General features: G+C 42.5%; 1 long non-coding RNA gene across 2 annotated transcripts in view; it reads right to left on the reverse strand.

The window, feature by feature from the left end:
- Window positions 1-4,176: 4,176 nt before the first annotated feature.
- Window positions 4,177-17,130, reverse strand: part of LOC120395799 — a 305,544-nt gene continuing 292,590 nt past the window's right edge. The window contains exons 12-13 of one of the 2 annotated variants that reach the window (XR_005592807.1): window positions 5,309-5,412; window positions 4,177-4,782 (exon numbers count right to left, since the gene is read on the reverse strand). This is a non-coding gene — a long non-coding RNA (uncharacterized LOC120395799). Of the gene's footprint in view, window positions 5,413-17,130 lie in introns of both variants that reach the window. The other variant, XR_005592799.1, reaches the window with a different exon arrangement.

Consider the following 17,130-nt stretch of genomic DNA (forward strand, 5'->3'; position numbering starts at 1 on the left):
TCCTTCCACTCCGGGACCCGCCACCGAAGTGCCCCGAAGACCCACAGCGGGGGCCCCCTGCCACCGAATTACCGTGGAAGACCCGGCACTTTGGCGGCGGGTCCCGCTTCGGCGGTAATTCGGCCCTGGTTAGTACACAATGGTCACAGATTATTCTTTTTTTATTTGTATTCAAGGAGCATTCAAAAGCCCCATCAGGGTCAGGGCCCCATTGTAGCAGGTGCTGTACAAACACATAGGTGGACATGGTCCCTGTCCTGAACAACCTGAAGTCCAGCAGTGAAAAATAACTTGCTACTAGATCAGGATGAATATTGCAAAAATTGCTTGAAATATTCATTCAGATTGGTACATGCATGTGTCTGACTGAACACAGAAAGGCTGCAAACAGTTTCCATGAGCACTCTAGCACTCAAGCTTGCAGACAAGAATTCTCCAAAAATCATTTACAAGTGAATACGGCAGAATATTTCTGCCAAATAAATTTCAAATGTGTAATTATGAGTAATCTCATTGGAAAACAGATTCCAGGAGTTAAACACACATTCAGGAAACAGACCTTGTGACCCACGTATCCAGCCAAAACAGCTTGAATTTCACATAGCAAATGATCATAATAAACTGAGTGCAAACAAGCTGCAGATCAAGAATTATTCATAGAAATTATTTGGTGAATAATGCTGAATAATTCTGAACAATGAATAAATTAAAGAAAATTGTGATCTGCCCATGGAAAGTTTTTAAATAGAAAAAGTAGTAAAAATCATTAAGCTGCTGGTTAAGAATTATTTGTCTAGCTCTGCCTGCTACCCACATTTGGAAAAGGTAGAGTAGCAGAAACAGTCTACAGACCAGATTCACAGGTACACACCAGTCTCTTTGTGCTGCTCCAGTGATGCAAAGCAGCCATAAGCCCGTTGTAACAGGTCAGCTAAGAGCTGTATAGTGGTGCTTTGCATTACCAGACCACTGCAAGGCAGCCACAGCGAACCAGGGAATCCTGCCCTAAATTTTTAGCTCAAGATAAAAATTTGAAAAGGTTTATACAGGAAACCAGTCAAGCCCATTTTAAAAATTACAAACCTCTCAGAGAACCAAATTTTGATCTCACTTATGAGTAATTCCAGAGTGATTCCACTGACTCATTGAAGTCACGTTGTTTTTGTACTGGTATAAGCAACATCAGAGTGTGTTGTTTTCAGTGGTTTTCACCCTTGGTGGCTTTCAGTATTTGCTAATGAGAAGAGATTTGGTGCCTGTATTTAGCAACCCAAAACTTGGTTATTTTGGGCAGGATGACTGCAAGAAAATATACAAATTCCCTCTGAGAAGTATTACATACCCCTTAGCCTGACAGGTACCTGTAACAAGGCCAGCACCCACCTCTCATGAGCACCTCCTCTGGTTGGGTGTGTCCATAGTCTTTAAACCAGCCCAGCACTGGTATGGGGCTGTATCCCCAGGGCTTCCTCCCTGGAGATACTACCTTTCTGTGGCCCTCCCCAAGCTCAGTCCATACTCAGCCCCCAGAGCCAACCAGGAACTCCTTCATTACTCACACAGTCCCTGCTAGCAAACTGTCTTTGGCTCAGCCAGCTAGGAGCCTCTCGCTCCCCCCAGTCCCTGCCCTCACTTAACTGTCCATTGTGCTGCAGTTCCCTCAGCCAGCTAGGCATGCAGTCATTTCTTCTCCAACTTCCAGCAGCAACTAACTTCTGCTCCTTTTATATGGCCCTCCTGGGCCCTGATTGGCTGCTTCCCCTGCAGCCACTCTAGCCTGGCTGAAGGACTTCTCCACTGCTCCTTTCCTGGGATAGGTGTGGCAGAACCCTGAGGTCTTCAGCTGGGGGCCTTTAGCCCTTGTCCACGACAGTTGCCAATTGCACGCGGTAAATAAGCACCCCAACTTTCACAAAAAGCCAAAAATCAAGCTAATCTGATAGGCCAAAACAAGCCAATCCCTAAGAACCACAAAACTCTGGGGTGACATATCTGGCTTCAAGACTAAGCTTGATAAGTTTATGGCGAGGATGATATGATGGAATAGCCTAACTTTGGCAATTAATTGATCTTGATTATTAGCGGTAAATATGCCCAATGGCCTGTGATGGGATGTTAGATGGGGTGGGATCTGAGTTACTACATCCCAAGTCCCATCCTGGGTGTCTGGCTGGTGAGTCTTGCCCACATGCTCAGGGTTTAGCTGATGGCCATATCTGGGGTCAGGAAGAAATTTTCCTTCCTGTGGGTTTTTTGCCTTCCTCTGCAGCATGGGGCACGGGTCACTTGCTGGAGGATTCTCTGCATCTTGAAGTTTTAAACCATGATTTGAGGACTTCAATAGCTCAGCCGTAGGTTGGGGGTTTATTACAGGAGTGGGTAGGTGAGATTCTGTGGCCTGAGTTTGTGCAGGAGGTCAGACTAGAAAATCATAATGGTCCCTTCTGACCTTAAAGTCTATTAGTCTCTGAGTCTACTCTATGTGACTAGATCCCCCCAGTGTGCAGTCTGGGATTGTGGTGGGCCCACTGTGCACCCCTGACTCTCTCCCTCCTTGCTCCTTGCCCCTGCTTGCTGGGAGCCAATCAAAAAAAAAAGAAGCAACAAGTGTGGCAAAGTCCTGTCTCAGTCTCCCCAGCCTCTGCTGTTTTTAGCTCTGGTGAGACCGGCTTGGGTAATGCAGTCCCCCTTAGAACTCAGGGGAAGTCTATCCCCTGTCTTCCCATCAGTCTTAGTTAAAGTATTTTTTTACCCTGCCTTGTAGGAGAGCGTCCTGCCGCTCCTCCTGGCAGCCAGGCTCCTTCTCTCTCTGCCCCCCCCCCTTCCTCCCTCCCAGGAAGGGGTTTAAAAAGGTCTCAGGCACAGGCTCCCCAGGCGGCCAAGGCGGCGCGCGGGGCGGCCGGGCGGGGGGGGCGGGCGGGGCGGCATTTGGGGCTCCGCGCCGGGCTGCGCGCGCGGCACGTCACGGCGAGACGGACGGCGGGGCGGCGCCCGCTGCGGGGGGCGACTGCTCCGTCTCGCCGCGGCTCCAGCTGAGCTCCCAGCCGCGACTGCGGCAGGGGGTCCGGTCCATCGGGGCCGGTGGACTGCCGCAGGCATGGCGGCAGGAGGAAGCTCAACGAGGAGCGGGAAGACCCGACCGCGGGGGGGGAGCGGCGGGGCGGGCGCGCCGCGCTGCAGGGGGGCCCGATTTCTAGAGCCGCCCCTGCTCAGGCAGCTCCAAGTTGGAATCAGCTGATCCTAATTACCCTCAGGTAGTTCCCCTCAGCTGATTCTAATTTGCTACCTTGGTAACCCTTTCTCAGCTGAACCTGATTGACCTGTAGTTGCCTCTCAGTTGATAAGGAGGAGGGCCTTTTAACCCTCTGGGACTGACACCTCCCCCCCTCTTGCAACTGTCTGTCCTGAGTTTATCACACAAGCTACAAGCCAAAAACTAGCCAAGCATCTCACAAGCCAATTAAGCCAAAAACAAGCCCAATGTCTGCATTTTTTTCATGGGTTTGGCATGTCCATAGTCCACCCCATCACAGTACCCCAGTCTTCAATTAGAATATTGGCAAGGAACATTTTCAAAATCACTTTTTGTTATAAAACACCTCTGTAATGCAATGCAAATCCTTAGCTTTGAAAGAAGGGGGATCTGTAAAATGAAGGTGGACTGTATCACGGTTGACTATAAAACTGCAATGCAAAATTACAGCAAGCACTTTGGTTTATGAGTGCAAATGAAACATCTAACTTCAACACACTATGGACAGTTTTATTTTCACTTTTACCTTTACGAAATGGCTGCCTGTACAGCCTCATACATTTTCTCCAGTAAGCCCATGCAGACAGATCAGAAAAGGAATCTCATTGGTTTCTCAGTTGCCCCTGGAACTGCCAAAGGGTTAAAAGATAATCCAAAAAGACTTTTCAAATGGAATTTTAACCTTTTTTGTTTCTTCCAACAGATTCGCGAGCTCAGTCCCACTTCCATTGAAGTAAATAACAAAACTGCTGTTGATTTCAATGCGGGAAAGGATTGGATCCCTTATTTGCCATTTTGGCACTTTTCAGAATCCTATATTTTTTTATTAAAAATAAATAAATCCCTATCTGCATTTAATCACACAACTAGCATGAAAATGAACTCAATGCATGAAAATGAACTCAATGAATAAAAATGTCAGGAGTGAGAAATGATAGGGTTCTCTCTTAGCCAAGATTTCTGTCTAAAATTAGCTTGCCTTTCTGGATTTATTACTGTTATTAAGTGAATGTCCTTCTGACAATAAAGCAGTGCTTCTTGGATTTAGGCAGTGTTGTGAAGAATATGATAAAGTGCTCTGTGATGTATGACTTTGATTGACTCGAGGGACCTTACTGTTTCGATGCTGTGGTCTGTTCTTTGTTCACTAGACGAAGACTTCATGTTCATTTAATACGCAGTTCAGGACCAAAACTTGGAGAAGGATGTGTGTAAAGATATGGAGTACCTTGTTTCTGCCATGCTAACATGATGAATTACAGTGTATTAAGGAAGTGTTGACACATGTGGGAATAGGCTCTTGACATGCTTGCCAGTAATTAAGGCACATTGTATGTAAAGTCACTAAAAAAAAGTTGGAGGCTTGTTTTTTTGTTATAGGATAGTTTGCCAAGTAGTGTTATTCATATCTTGATGGAAAATACTTGTATCTTCAAAATCTTCGTGGTTCACACAGGCAACAGGGAGAGAGATTCATTAGTATGAAAACTTTAAACGTTTCCTGTGGCCAGATAGGTAATGGTTTCCTGCTGGAGAGGAAATACTGTATTGAGTCCAAAGCTTAACTGATAAATCACCTGAACACAACCACTATGATCACAAAGCCTGATGAACTGTTACTCAAATGTAAGGGAGTCTGCATTAATTTCTGAGTGCCCTAAGAGTACACCTGAGATTTGTTTTCCACCTGTGCCACCCTAAGTCCTCACTACCATCACCACCGGAAAGAAAAGCCATGTATATAAATTCCCTATGCCAAGAGTCTCATGTCCACCACGAACAGCAAATGCTCCAAGGCCTGGCTTTCTTTGCCTGGAACACTGAGATCTAGAAACTCACTGCCAAAGTAATGTGGTTTCAAGTCCTGATCACAGCTGGGAGAACCTGGAATCAACTGCATTTACACTGTGTAGCCTAGGCTTCAGATGTACACCACCCTTAACATTAGTCCAGGCAGTTGCCTTTGCTTCCAAGCAATCTTCACAGCACTATACACCCAGCATTGTGCAGATTTCAGAAACCAGGTAGGAACTACACAGCACATATTTTGGTTACCTTCTCAGCTGTCCATAAAAAGTTAGTGATCTTGTTGTAATTCAGAAGGCGTATTTCGTCTGTATTCTTGCTTTATGAATTTTCATATCCTCTTTTATGAGATCCTTTTAAAAACAAACAAAAAATGTAACAGATCATGAGACATCTGAATGAGTTCCATACCAACCAAAGTTCTAGACATGATCATTTTCTGGACAGTGTTTATGTACAGCACCTAAACATAGCAGCATATTTCTAGGCTTAGCGTTGATGATTACTGTTTCAATATGTGAACTGTTTCAATTGGAGCTAGATAGCCATTATCCAAATGGCAAATAGAGGATTTAGTTTTTGTCTCAAATTTACAATGCACCATAGACTCATAGCCACTAGCGATGGAAAATAGCTCATAGGTCACTTACTTATTGAGGGATTTTGTATGAATCCATACAACATAAAAGGACCAAATGGGATTGTGCACGGTATAAATGCTTAATATAGTTCACCATGTTGATCAAGTCAAATGGGACTCATATCAATTCAAAAAGCAGTATGGAAAAGAGGTAATAAAGTACGGTGCGTTGTCTTGCATCACAGAAGGCAATGAGTCTATGCTAACTGCACAGGATTGCCAAGGAGATTGGGTATCTACTATCCATTTGGACAATGACTCCCTTGTTCATAAGAACACAACATAAGCAACAAACCACCCACAATGTTAATAATCTGCAAAGTGTTTGTGAGTAGGTTAAATAGCTTCTACTTCTTCCTTTCTTCTTTTTCTTGAGGTGTATGTAGGGACTTCTGTACCAGAACCATTTCCAAAGGAATAGTCTAACATACTGTGCTTTAGACAGGAATATTGCTGCCTATTGAAATACTTTAAACAGTTTGTTCAATGAGGTGTATTGCTTACAAGCCACAATTCATGTAAATTGTTCCTTGGGCCAGCATACCCTATATTCAATACAGAATACACCATCCAAACACATAAATTCTACACATGTTTGTACTATAAACAACTGGCCTTGCAGTTAGGTCCAATTGCTTTTCACTTCCAAGAATTTAATCACCTCGTCTGTAATACATTCAGTAAATTTGAATATTTTTTTTCTAGTTGAGGATGTACAGTACTTCACACTTTTGGCTCCTGAGACTAAGTGAATGCCTTCCAGGCCTGTTAAAAGATCTAGGTGTCAAGGTGGACAGCTTGATAAAAATGTCTGCTCAAGCCGTAGAAGAAGGCAAACAAGCAAATTCGTTGCTAAACTGCTTTAAGAAGAGAATGAAGAATAATATGGAAAATATTATATTGTGGTTGTGTGAACTGAAGGTATATCCTGTGATGCTGTTTTGTTGAAATATGACCATTTATATCATTAATATTGCCACTGTTAAACAGTTACAATAAATCTTGTACAAAGTATATCATGTAAACTGTCAATGGAAAAGTTATGATTTGCAGAGTATGATTATCCTGTTTATATGCATGTATCATTTTTTGTATCTGAAGTTATGAATATTAGCTATATAGATCTATATTTCAAGTATGTTCATTCCTGGGCTAACACCCACAAGGTAATTTATATCCAGTCTGGCCAGCACATTGTGAATGAACTATTCAAGTTGATGGCCCATTAAAGAACACTTAGAACACCATAGGAGAAGCTTGTCCCCACCTGGTGAGCCTTCCTATGGAACTTTAGCCAGAATATGGGTAGTGGCTGCTATTATGAGTCATCAAAGCATCGTAGAGCACAGAATGTTTCTACACTCCCTCTATCATCTCCATCCCTGAGGTTATCGCAGATTAGAAGGCAAAAAAAATGCACTCAGGATTACATGTTTTCTGAGCTCATGTAGTCCTCCCGCACTGATAGGGCACAGCTTAATGCATGGAGGCATTCAGTGGCAGAGGCCAGGAAAGAATTAAGTGAGCGTGAAGAGCGGAGGCAGGACACAATGCTGAGGCTAATGGGGGAGGAAATGGACATGATGAAGCGTCCGTTGGAGCTGCAGGAAAGCCAACAAGAGTACAGACCCCTGCTGCATCCACTATATAACTGCCTACCCTCCTCCCCATGTTCCATAGCCTCCTCACCGAGACGCCCAAGAACACGGGGAGGAGAGCGGAGGCTCCGGGCACCCAGCCACTCTATTCCAGAGGATGGCCCAAGCAACAGAAGGCTGTCTTTCAAACTGCTTGATTTTTAGTGTGGCTACAATAAGCAATGTGGCCTTGTCCTTCCCTCCCCCCCACCCCACCCAGGCTACCTTGTCTGTTATTTCATTTTTTTTAATTAATAAAGAAAGAATGCATGGTTTCAAAACAATAGTTACTTTATTTCGAAGGGGGGAGGGCGGTTGGCTTACAGGGAATTAAAATCAACAAAGGGGGCGGGTTTGCATCAAGGAGAAACACACACAACTGTCACACCGAAGCCTGGCCAGTCATGAAACTGATTTTCAAAGCCTCTCTGATGCACAGCGCGCCTTGATGTGCTCTTCTAATCGCCCTGGTGTCTGGCTGCTCAAAATCAGACGTCTGCTGCCAGCAACACCCAGGAGGACCAGAACTGATCCCCTGAGCTCGTCGCTGGGGAGCAGGAGAGCAGAGTTGCAGCGGAAGCAGTGGATGTCGATGGTTAGCAGTCCTACTGCACCGTCTGCTGCGAAGGCAAGGAGCTGCTGCTGTGTACCAATGCCAGCTGCTGCAGGTGCTTCTGTGTTGAATGGTTGGAGGTCTGGGTAGGGCAAGATACCTCGGCCAAGACAAAAGAGCAAGAGCCCTGGAGCTGTTATATGTGTCAACCATAGAAGTGCTATGGGGTGTTACAGCGCCAACCAGACTGGAATGTACAGCTGCAAGACTTCTTCACCAGCAACAAAGGACAGGAATATGATTCACTTAAAATCTAAAAAGGCCCGTACATTTCCCAGAGTCACTACCTTTGATAACAGAACATCAATGTTTGCATTGGCTACTTGGATCACAGCAGCCCCCACAGTAGACTTGCCCACAACAGCAGCAGGATGGTGAACTAAGCGGGCTCCATGCTTGCCATGATATGGCGTCTGCACGGGCAACCCAGGAAAAAAGGTGCGAAACAATTGTCTGCCATTGCTTTCACGGAGGGAGGTACGACTGACAACGTGTATCCAAAACCACCTGCAACAATGTTTTTGCCCCATCAGGCATTGGGAGCTTAACACAGAATTCCAATGGGCAGCGGAGACTGCGGGAACTGTGGGATAGCTACCTATAGTTCACCGCTCCGTAAATCGATTCTAGCCACAGTAGTGAGGACACACTCCACCGACTTAATGCGCTTAGTGTGGACATACGCAATCAGCTGTATAAAATTGATTTATAAAAATCGACTTCTAGAAAATCGACCTAATTTCATAGTGCAGACATACCCTTAGACTGAGAGCAGTCCCTCCACATGGGAGAAGGTATAAAGGACCCTGGAAGCATCTCCATTTTGCCTCTTTCCTGCTCTGATTTCTGGACTATGGACTTAGAGTAAAAGAAGCAGTCTCATCAATGGACTGAGGACCTTCCAATCTTTTGGAAGTTACCAGAGACTTTATAAACCAGCAGTCTGTAACATCACTGCTACAAACCTGATCCAAGAACGCTGCAATGATTATATGTATATGACTTCTTGAGCCATTTTAACTCTCTCCTCTTTCTTTTCTCTTATAAATAAACTTTTAGATATTAGATACTAAAGGAATGGCAACAGTGTGATTATTGGGTAAAATCTGCATTATATATTGACCTGGCTATGTGGCTCATCTCTTGGGATTAGAAGGACCCTTTGTTTGATGAAACTGGTTTTTAAATAACCACTCATCATAAAGTCTAGTGTCTGGGTGGTGAAATGAATGCTGGAATGCCTAAGCAGAGTGCATTTTTTACTTCTTGTTAACCAGTGTGGTGAGACGGACGTTTACTTTTGTCACTGGCTTGGTATATCTGATGGTAGAATAACCAGTAATCTGGGATGTGTCTGCCCTATTTCTCAGCAATTCATCCTGAATTTGGCATCCTCAGCTCTGACTCACTGAGGCACAGTGACATATCCTCATCTTGAATTCTATTCCTTTTGGTCACTTCATATTTAATAAGGCATAGGAGACACTAAAAGATTCCAGAGTGATGCAAAGAAAATGATTAGAGGAATGGCTAGGGTGAAAAGAAATTTTTATGTGAGGTACAAGTAAAAGGAAAATAGTCAAGGCTTAATTATTTTGCAAAGGAACAAAGAGGAGATAAGCTAGAGGTATATAAAATAGATAGTATGTAGAAGGCCAATTGGATGCGCCTATTCACACTTTCCTAGAATATATACGCAGGAAGGCAGTCAAATAAAATTAAAAGGCAACACACTTGAAGGTGTAAAAATAAATGTTTGTATGCAATGCAGAATTGACCTTTTGAACTCAAAGTCATTGCTATTTGCTTAAGGCAACTACCTTAATAGTAAAGCAGGTTGAATATTTTTTCAAAGGAAAAACTTTTCTGTCAAAAAATGAGGTTTCATTTTTCACTTAAAAATTCAGTGTCATCAAAATGTTTCCATTTTAAATGATATTTTGAATGAATTTTTTTCAAAAACTTAAAAATTTCAAAGTTTTTCATTTGACCTGATGGGGAAAAAATCCCATTCCCTCCCATTTTTCTTCTCTCTCCCCTCTTCCCCCACGAAAAATTGTTTGTTTTTTAAAGTGAGAAAAAAGCCAGACCTTTCAAATGATTTTTTCACTTAATTTCTTTAAAAAACTTTAGAATTTTATTGTCACATATATGGTCATGAAAAAACTGTTTATTTTTAAAAAATTCTTCCTGGGGATTTTTTTTTTTAACCAGCTCTGCTTAATAAGTTTCTAAATTGGATTAGACAGTCATATGAATAATAAGAACAACTACAGTTACACTAGTTGAAATAAAAAATATGAAGGCTATAAACCTATATGAATCAAGTTACAAGCCAACCATTATCTGCCTGGGTTGGAAAGAAACTTAGACGATGGGCAGTTTGTTCAATAATTGCCCATTGTTGGTTTTTTTGTGCATACCTCTGAACAGGGCTGTTGCATTCCCAGAGACACTAGGATACTGGTATAAATGAACTATTGGTCTGATCCACTTTAAAAATTCCTATATTCCTGTTAGATACTAAAATGCTTAAGAAATTGTGAGCTTGATCTTGTAACCCTTACTCATGTGAGTAATCACCAAGTAGTCCTAGTGCATCAGCTCCTGAAGCCCTCGCTCAATTTGTATTCAGTCAAAACTAATGCTGAAGTGAGAGGGAATTTTGCCTGAGTAAAATCTAAGCAAGGACTTCAGAATTTGGCCCATTGACTTCAATGGGTCTACTTACATGAGTAAGCTCTTGTGTGGCAAGCCAGGGTGTGAGGCTACAGCGCACCACCTTCTCCTGCAGGAAAGTTCCCTGTGGCTATTGCTATTGCGAGCTGCACTCTGAAACTGAATAAAAACAGAAGAAAAATAAGAACTTAAGGATTTGTCCCACTGTAATAGGGCTCTAACTTGGTAAGCCAAACATGCCCTTAGTTCAACTTATAGCAGGGACCGAACCCCTAAAATTCCTAACCCATTCTGAGTACATCACATCCACTTCCTCAAAAAAATTAAATTAAATTAAAAAAGGCCAGTTAACTGAATTATCTCATGGGTTTTTGGCCACTTCTATTCTGCCCCGTTGATCCCCTTCATTACAAACCAGCTTTTCAAACTCATTTACAATCCCTGGCATGATAAAGGTATCTCTTCTTATCAGCGATCAGACTCTTGCTTTCATATGTTGTATTTAGAGTTCTAACAGATGAGATCTTCTAACACTTATCTACCACGTGGAACTTATCATACATACTCCTCTGCTGCTAAGTGAAACTGGAAGAATGCAGAAACTGCAGAATCATACTGTTTGCAGGAATGTGTAGCATCATGGCGGTTGTTAATTTGGTAATCTTCAATGATGATGTCCAGGTCCAGCTTGTTTCTTGTAGTAGAGAAGGGAAACCTCAGCCTCATATTCTCTTAACTTTAATAATTAATATAGAACTTATTCATTAAGTTGAAAATAGCCAACAACCCTTTTAATGTAACCCTTTAGTGGGAAAATCAGCTATTTTATGAGTTGAGATTTAGGAGAACTGTGTCAAGGGTTCCTTGCAAAGGGAGGCTCTTAAAGTAGATGTGCTATAGACAGAATATTTAACATTCACTACAGGAGGAGTGGTTTGTAGCAGAGAGTGTTCTGCTTTGCCATAGACACAGAGCTCTTATTATACTCCCAGCCCCAACTATTTCTACACTGTGATTCTGAACACGCTTTCTCTCTTGGTATTCTTCCACCTATTCAAGTAAAGCAATCTGCCTTTCGAATATTTAAGCTTTAGAAAAAAATAACTTGATCAGTGTCAAGAACAAGAAGATTTTCTAATTAAATCAAGGTTGCAGCCAAGTATCCAAGCACCTAACATGTATTCCCTGCTTATAACATTGAGGTTATAAATAAGATAAAATGTTATAGGATTGATTCAGATCTCGCTTACAGCCAATTTGACACCGGTGTAATTCCACTAACTTCAATTTAATTATTCCTGGTTTACATTAGTGTAAGTGAGACCATAATCAGGATAAACAGGGATGGTAAAATATTCAATGATACAAATAAAGAAGAACATTTCTGCTCTTTATTTGGAAAGAAGCTGGGGGACGTATTCACAGCTTACAGCAATAATGAAATACTTTCTATTCCAAAAGTAACTAGAGAGGATTTTAAACAGGAACTGCTAAAGTTAAACATTTTAAAATCTGTAACCGTGTTGAAGTGAAAGCATTTGACTTTACACTGCACAAAATTCTGATTAAAAATGCAATGTAGCACTAAGTGATCAGGTCCCAAAAGTAATTGTGAATGAGGAATCACCACCCTGTGGGGGCATTTTCAGTGGGGTCTCCATAAGGATTTATCTTGACCAAAGGCTATTCCATATCTTTATCAATGATCCGATAGAAAAATGTAAAATCATTGCTAGTAAAGTTTGTGGAGTGGTACATAATGAGAATGACAGGTCAGTTCTACAGAGCAATCTGGGCTCACTTGAACAACATGCCATTTTTACATAGCTAAATGTAAGGTCATGCATCTAGGAACCAAGAATGTAGGATGAGGGACTGTATTTTGGAAAGCAGTGACTCAGAAAAGGATTTAGGCATCATCGATGATAACCTGCTAAACTGAATATGAGCTCCCTGCATGATGTGGTAGCTGAGAGAGCAAATGCAATCCTTGGATTTATAAGCAGGGGACTATCAAGTAGAAGTAAGGAGGTGTGGTTACCACCAAATATGGCATTATTAAGACCATTAGTGAAATAGTGTCCAGTTCTGGTGTCCACATTTAAACAGGATGTTAACAAATGGGAAAGGGTTCAGAAAATCGTTACAAGAAACATCCTAGGTCAGGAAAACCTGCCTTATAGTGAGGTCTAAAAAGCTCAGTCTATTTAGTTTATCCAAGAAAAGGTGAAGTGTAATTAGGGTGACCAGATGTCCCGATTTTATAGGGATAGTCCCGATTTTTGGGTCTTTTTCTTATATAGGCTCTTATTACCCCCAACCCCATCCCGATTTTTTACATTTGCTGTGTGGTCACCCTAAGTCTAATGGCTTGAAGTGGTTCCTCCATCTGCATCAGAGGGAGGCCACTGTGCCTTGCTACACCACCAATAACAGTCTGTAGCCAGCTCTCTGGCGGGGGCAGGCAGCAACACAGTCAGGCTCAGACCTCTGGGCAGGGCCCAGCAATATCAAGCAGTCTCTGGCCCAACTCCCTGGCTAGGGCAGACAGCAAATAAATGCAGGTCATGCGGCCTAAGATGTGTAGGCTGCCACCCCAGGGGTGAGATTGGCAACAGGGGGTAGGTCTGGTTTCCCTGTACTAAATCCTACCCTTACCTGTTTGTAACGCTTCGGCACTCACAGGCCCTCAGGGTACTCAGCAGCCAACAGTTCCAGCACCTACACGGGGTATTTGCCTGGTGGCAGCTCCTCCAAATATACCTCCAGAGGCAGGGGTTGATACAGCTCAGTCCCTGGCTCAGGAGCCAGCAGCAAGGCAACAGCATCCTACCGCTTCCCTGGCGCTCCCGCTACTGAGCTGGAGTCCCTACCTCTTATACTTCCTGCTCTACCCCTCCACTTCCGGCACAAGGGGCAGGCCCGGCCTGGCTCCACCCACCACAGAGCGGGGAGTGGTTCCTCCCCTGTCTGCATCAGAGGGAGGCCACTCCACCTCGCTACATGAAGGGACTTGTTCATAATTGATAATCGAGCTTCTGAGGAATAGTCTGTCAGAATGACCGAAGAAAAATGCAGTTTCTTCAAAATTGAAATCTTTGCAGGATTTTGTCAGAAATGTTAATTTTTTTCTTCATGAAAATCTAAAAGAAATATTTTAACTTGCTTTGGAATATAATATGATCACTAACAGATCACTAATATTTTGTTGAACTGACCCAAAATGTTTTGGTTTGAATCAGTTCAACAAAATATTAGTCAGTGATCATGTCTAGAGTGGTCATGTCTAGAGTCAGAGGCAAGAGTCAGGAGCCAGGAACCAGACCCCAGGGTCAGAACCGAGTTACCTGGTATGAGGCAAGGTAGTGGCAAGGCTGTGTTCAAGGCAGGTGCAGAGTTGGAACAAGCCAGGAGCAGGGCTGGGAACAAGCCGGCATAGGTATGATCACAGCCATGGGTGAATGCTTTGAGCAACCGCTGCACTGCTCTTGCCGCCAGAATTAAGAGCTGGTCTGCTGACTCTTCCAATCAATCAGTCAGTATAGCTAGTCAGGTAGGTCCACTACACTTGATATGTTGCCCAAGAATGGGTCTGCTGAAGGCCCTGATTCCTGACATTAAACCGCATTACTGTATGAGTGCATTGCCTTATGAGAGTGAGAGTTGTAGTTTGGGCCCTCATCTTCTGTGATGGGCTGGACTTCTGGAGGACTACATCTCCCACAGTGCAGTGCAGGTTTCTCTCTGACCAAGCTGCATGGTGCATCAAGGAAGTTATATGACTGGGGTGCCTGTGGAAGATCATAAAATCATAGGACAGGAAAGGACCTGGAGAGATCTTCTAGTCCAGTCCTCTGCACTCATGGCAGGACTAATTATTATCTAGACCATCCCTGGCAGGTGTTTGTCTAATCTGCTCTTAAAAATCTCCAATGATGGAGATTCCACAACCTTCCTAGACAATTTATTCCAGCGTTTAACCACCCTGACAGCTAGGAAGTTTTTCCTGATGTCCAACCTAAAGTGCCCTTGCTGCAATTTAAGCCCATTGCTTCTTGTCCTATCCTCAGAGGTTAAGAAGAACAATTTTTCTCCCTCCTCCTTGTAATAACCTTTTATGTACTTGAAAACTGTTATCACGTCCCCCCTCAGTCTTCTCTTCTCCAGACTAAACAAACCCAGTTTTTTCAATCTTCCCTCATAGGTCATGTTTTCTAGACCTTTAATCATTTTTCTTGCTCTGCTCTGGACTTTCTCCAATTTGTCCACATCTTTCCTGAAATATGACACCCAGAACTGGACACAATACTCCAATGAAGCCTAATCAGCGTGGAGTAGAGCGGAAGAATTACTTCCCATGTCTTGCTTAGAAAACTCCTGCTAATACATCCCTGAATGATGTTTGTGTTTTTTGCAATAGAGTTACACTTTTGACTCATATTTAGCTTGTGATCCACTATGACCCCCAGATCCCTTTCTGCAGTACTCCATCCTAGGCAGTCATTTCTCATTTTGTATGTGTGTAACTGATTGTTCCTTCCTAAGTGGAGTACTTTGCATTTGTCCTTATTGAATTTCATCCTATTTACTTCAGACCATATCTCCAGTTTGTCCAGAACATTTTGAATTTTAATCCTATCCTCCAAAGCATATGCAACCCCTTGCTTGGGATTCTCAACAAACTTTATAAGTGTACTCTCTATGGCAATATCTAAATCATTGATGAAGATATAGTCATACAGATATGAAGATGTAGTCAGGCCAGGGAGCTTGGTCCATAGGGGTGAATGGAGGCATCAGGCTCCTGAATTACAGCTCCCATGAGGCAATGTGCCACTATGGGAAAATGCAGTTTAATATTCAACTGACTTGTAAGAAAACAAAACACTTCTATTTCTGGAATGTCAAAGTGTCTTGTTTCAATAGAAAATATCAAAATATTTTATTTCGACATTCCGGAATTGAAATGTTTACGAGTTTCTGTTCTGTGCAAATTTTTGAAATTTCAACTTTTCATCACGATTTGGGACAAAAACAAATGCTGAAGTGTCTGAACTTCCTGCGCGGTGGGAAATTCTGAATTTTGCTCAGATCTAATTGATAAGTACCTAGAGCAGTAGAAAATTTCTGATAGTCAAGGGCTCTTTGATTTAGCAGACATAACATACAATTGCTGGAAGCTGAAACTAGACAAATTCAGACTAGTGAGAGTAATTAATCACGCAACAAATTAGGGACATGGTGGATATTCCTTCATTTGAAGCCTTTAAATCAAAACTGGATGTCTTCCTAAAAAATATGTTCTGCTCAATCAGAAATTGTGGACTTGATGCAGGAATCACTTGGTAAAATTCTATGCCCTGTGTTACACAAGAGGTCAGTGTAGATCAGTGGTGGGCAACCTGCAGCTCCCATTGGCCAGGAACGGCGAGCTGCAGCCACTGGGAGCTGCAGACGGCCATGCCTGCGGATGGTCAATGTAAACAAAACTGTCTCATGGCTTGCCAGCCGATTACCCTGACGGGCCGCAGGTTGCCCAACACTGGTCTAGATGAAGATAATGGTCCTTTCAGATCATTAAATCTATAAATCCACGACTAAGGGTAGCAGGAATAGAAACTATGAAGTTCAACTATCTTTAGGGTGAGGAAGAGGGAGCTTCACCTTCCATCATTAATATATTGCATTGTCCACTGACACCTAGAATGCAGCTTCACGGTAATAAAAAGCTTCATGGATGCAGCCTATAATTGTTCTGTAGTTTGAGGCCAGAATTACTGGACTCAGTACCATTGAAAGTAGTCATCTTAACCAATGCTTGCCTTTTCATTCCAGTGATATGACCAAGCACACTTCATTACACCATTATTTTTCCTTTTATTTCTCCACTACTTGACTCTGGAAAAAATCAAAGAAATATACATCACCCATCCTCGTTTCTGTTTCCAAGACATAATAGTAAGGTGAAGTATTCTACACAACTGCTTGGTAAAGTTAAAATAAAATTGTTACTGGCACAATAATTCTCCTCGAACAATATCTTTGTAACCATAGCACTTGGATAGCTGTGACTCTTTTTCTTAATGATGGCAGAAAAGAGTACCCTGACACAACATACTGAGACAAGAGCATCTAATACAACAAGCTGGATATGACAGCTGCAAATTAGTCTACCCATGGAACAGGAAAACTTTTTTTGGCAATAAAATGGACCTTCTTGAGGTCAACAATACTGGACTTTATGGACAAAAAGAAGTGGTTGTATGCCAGCTTGAAGAATTCACGCTCTGAACAAAAAGGAAATGGCTAACTGTACATTTTCACTGCATAAGTTGTGATTTTCCTTTTACTCTGCTAAACTTAAATACTTTTTTTTTTCTTTTTTGGTACCAAGAGCACATATTTCTTCATGCTACATGCTTGGGCACATCCCATTTTGCTAACTGAAATGACTCCACATTCAGAGAGCTACTGTATAACATTTCACATGACAAAGTATTCA

This window comes from Mauremys reevesii, linkage group 1, assembly GCF_016161935.1.
Source record: "Mauremys reevesii isolate NIE-2019 linkage group 1, ASM1616193v1, whole genome shotgun sequence".
NCBI classification, from domain to species: Eukaryota; Metazoa; Chordata; order Testudines; family Geoemydidae; genus Mauremys; species Mauremys reevesii.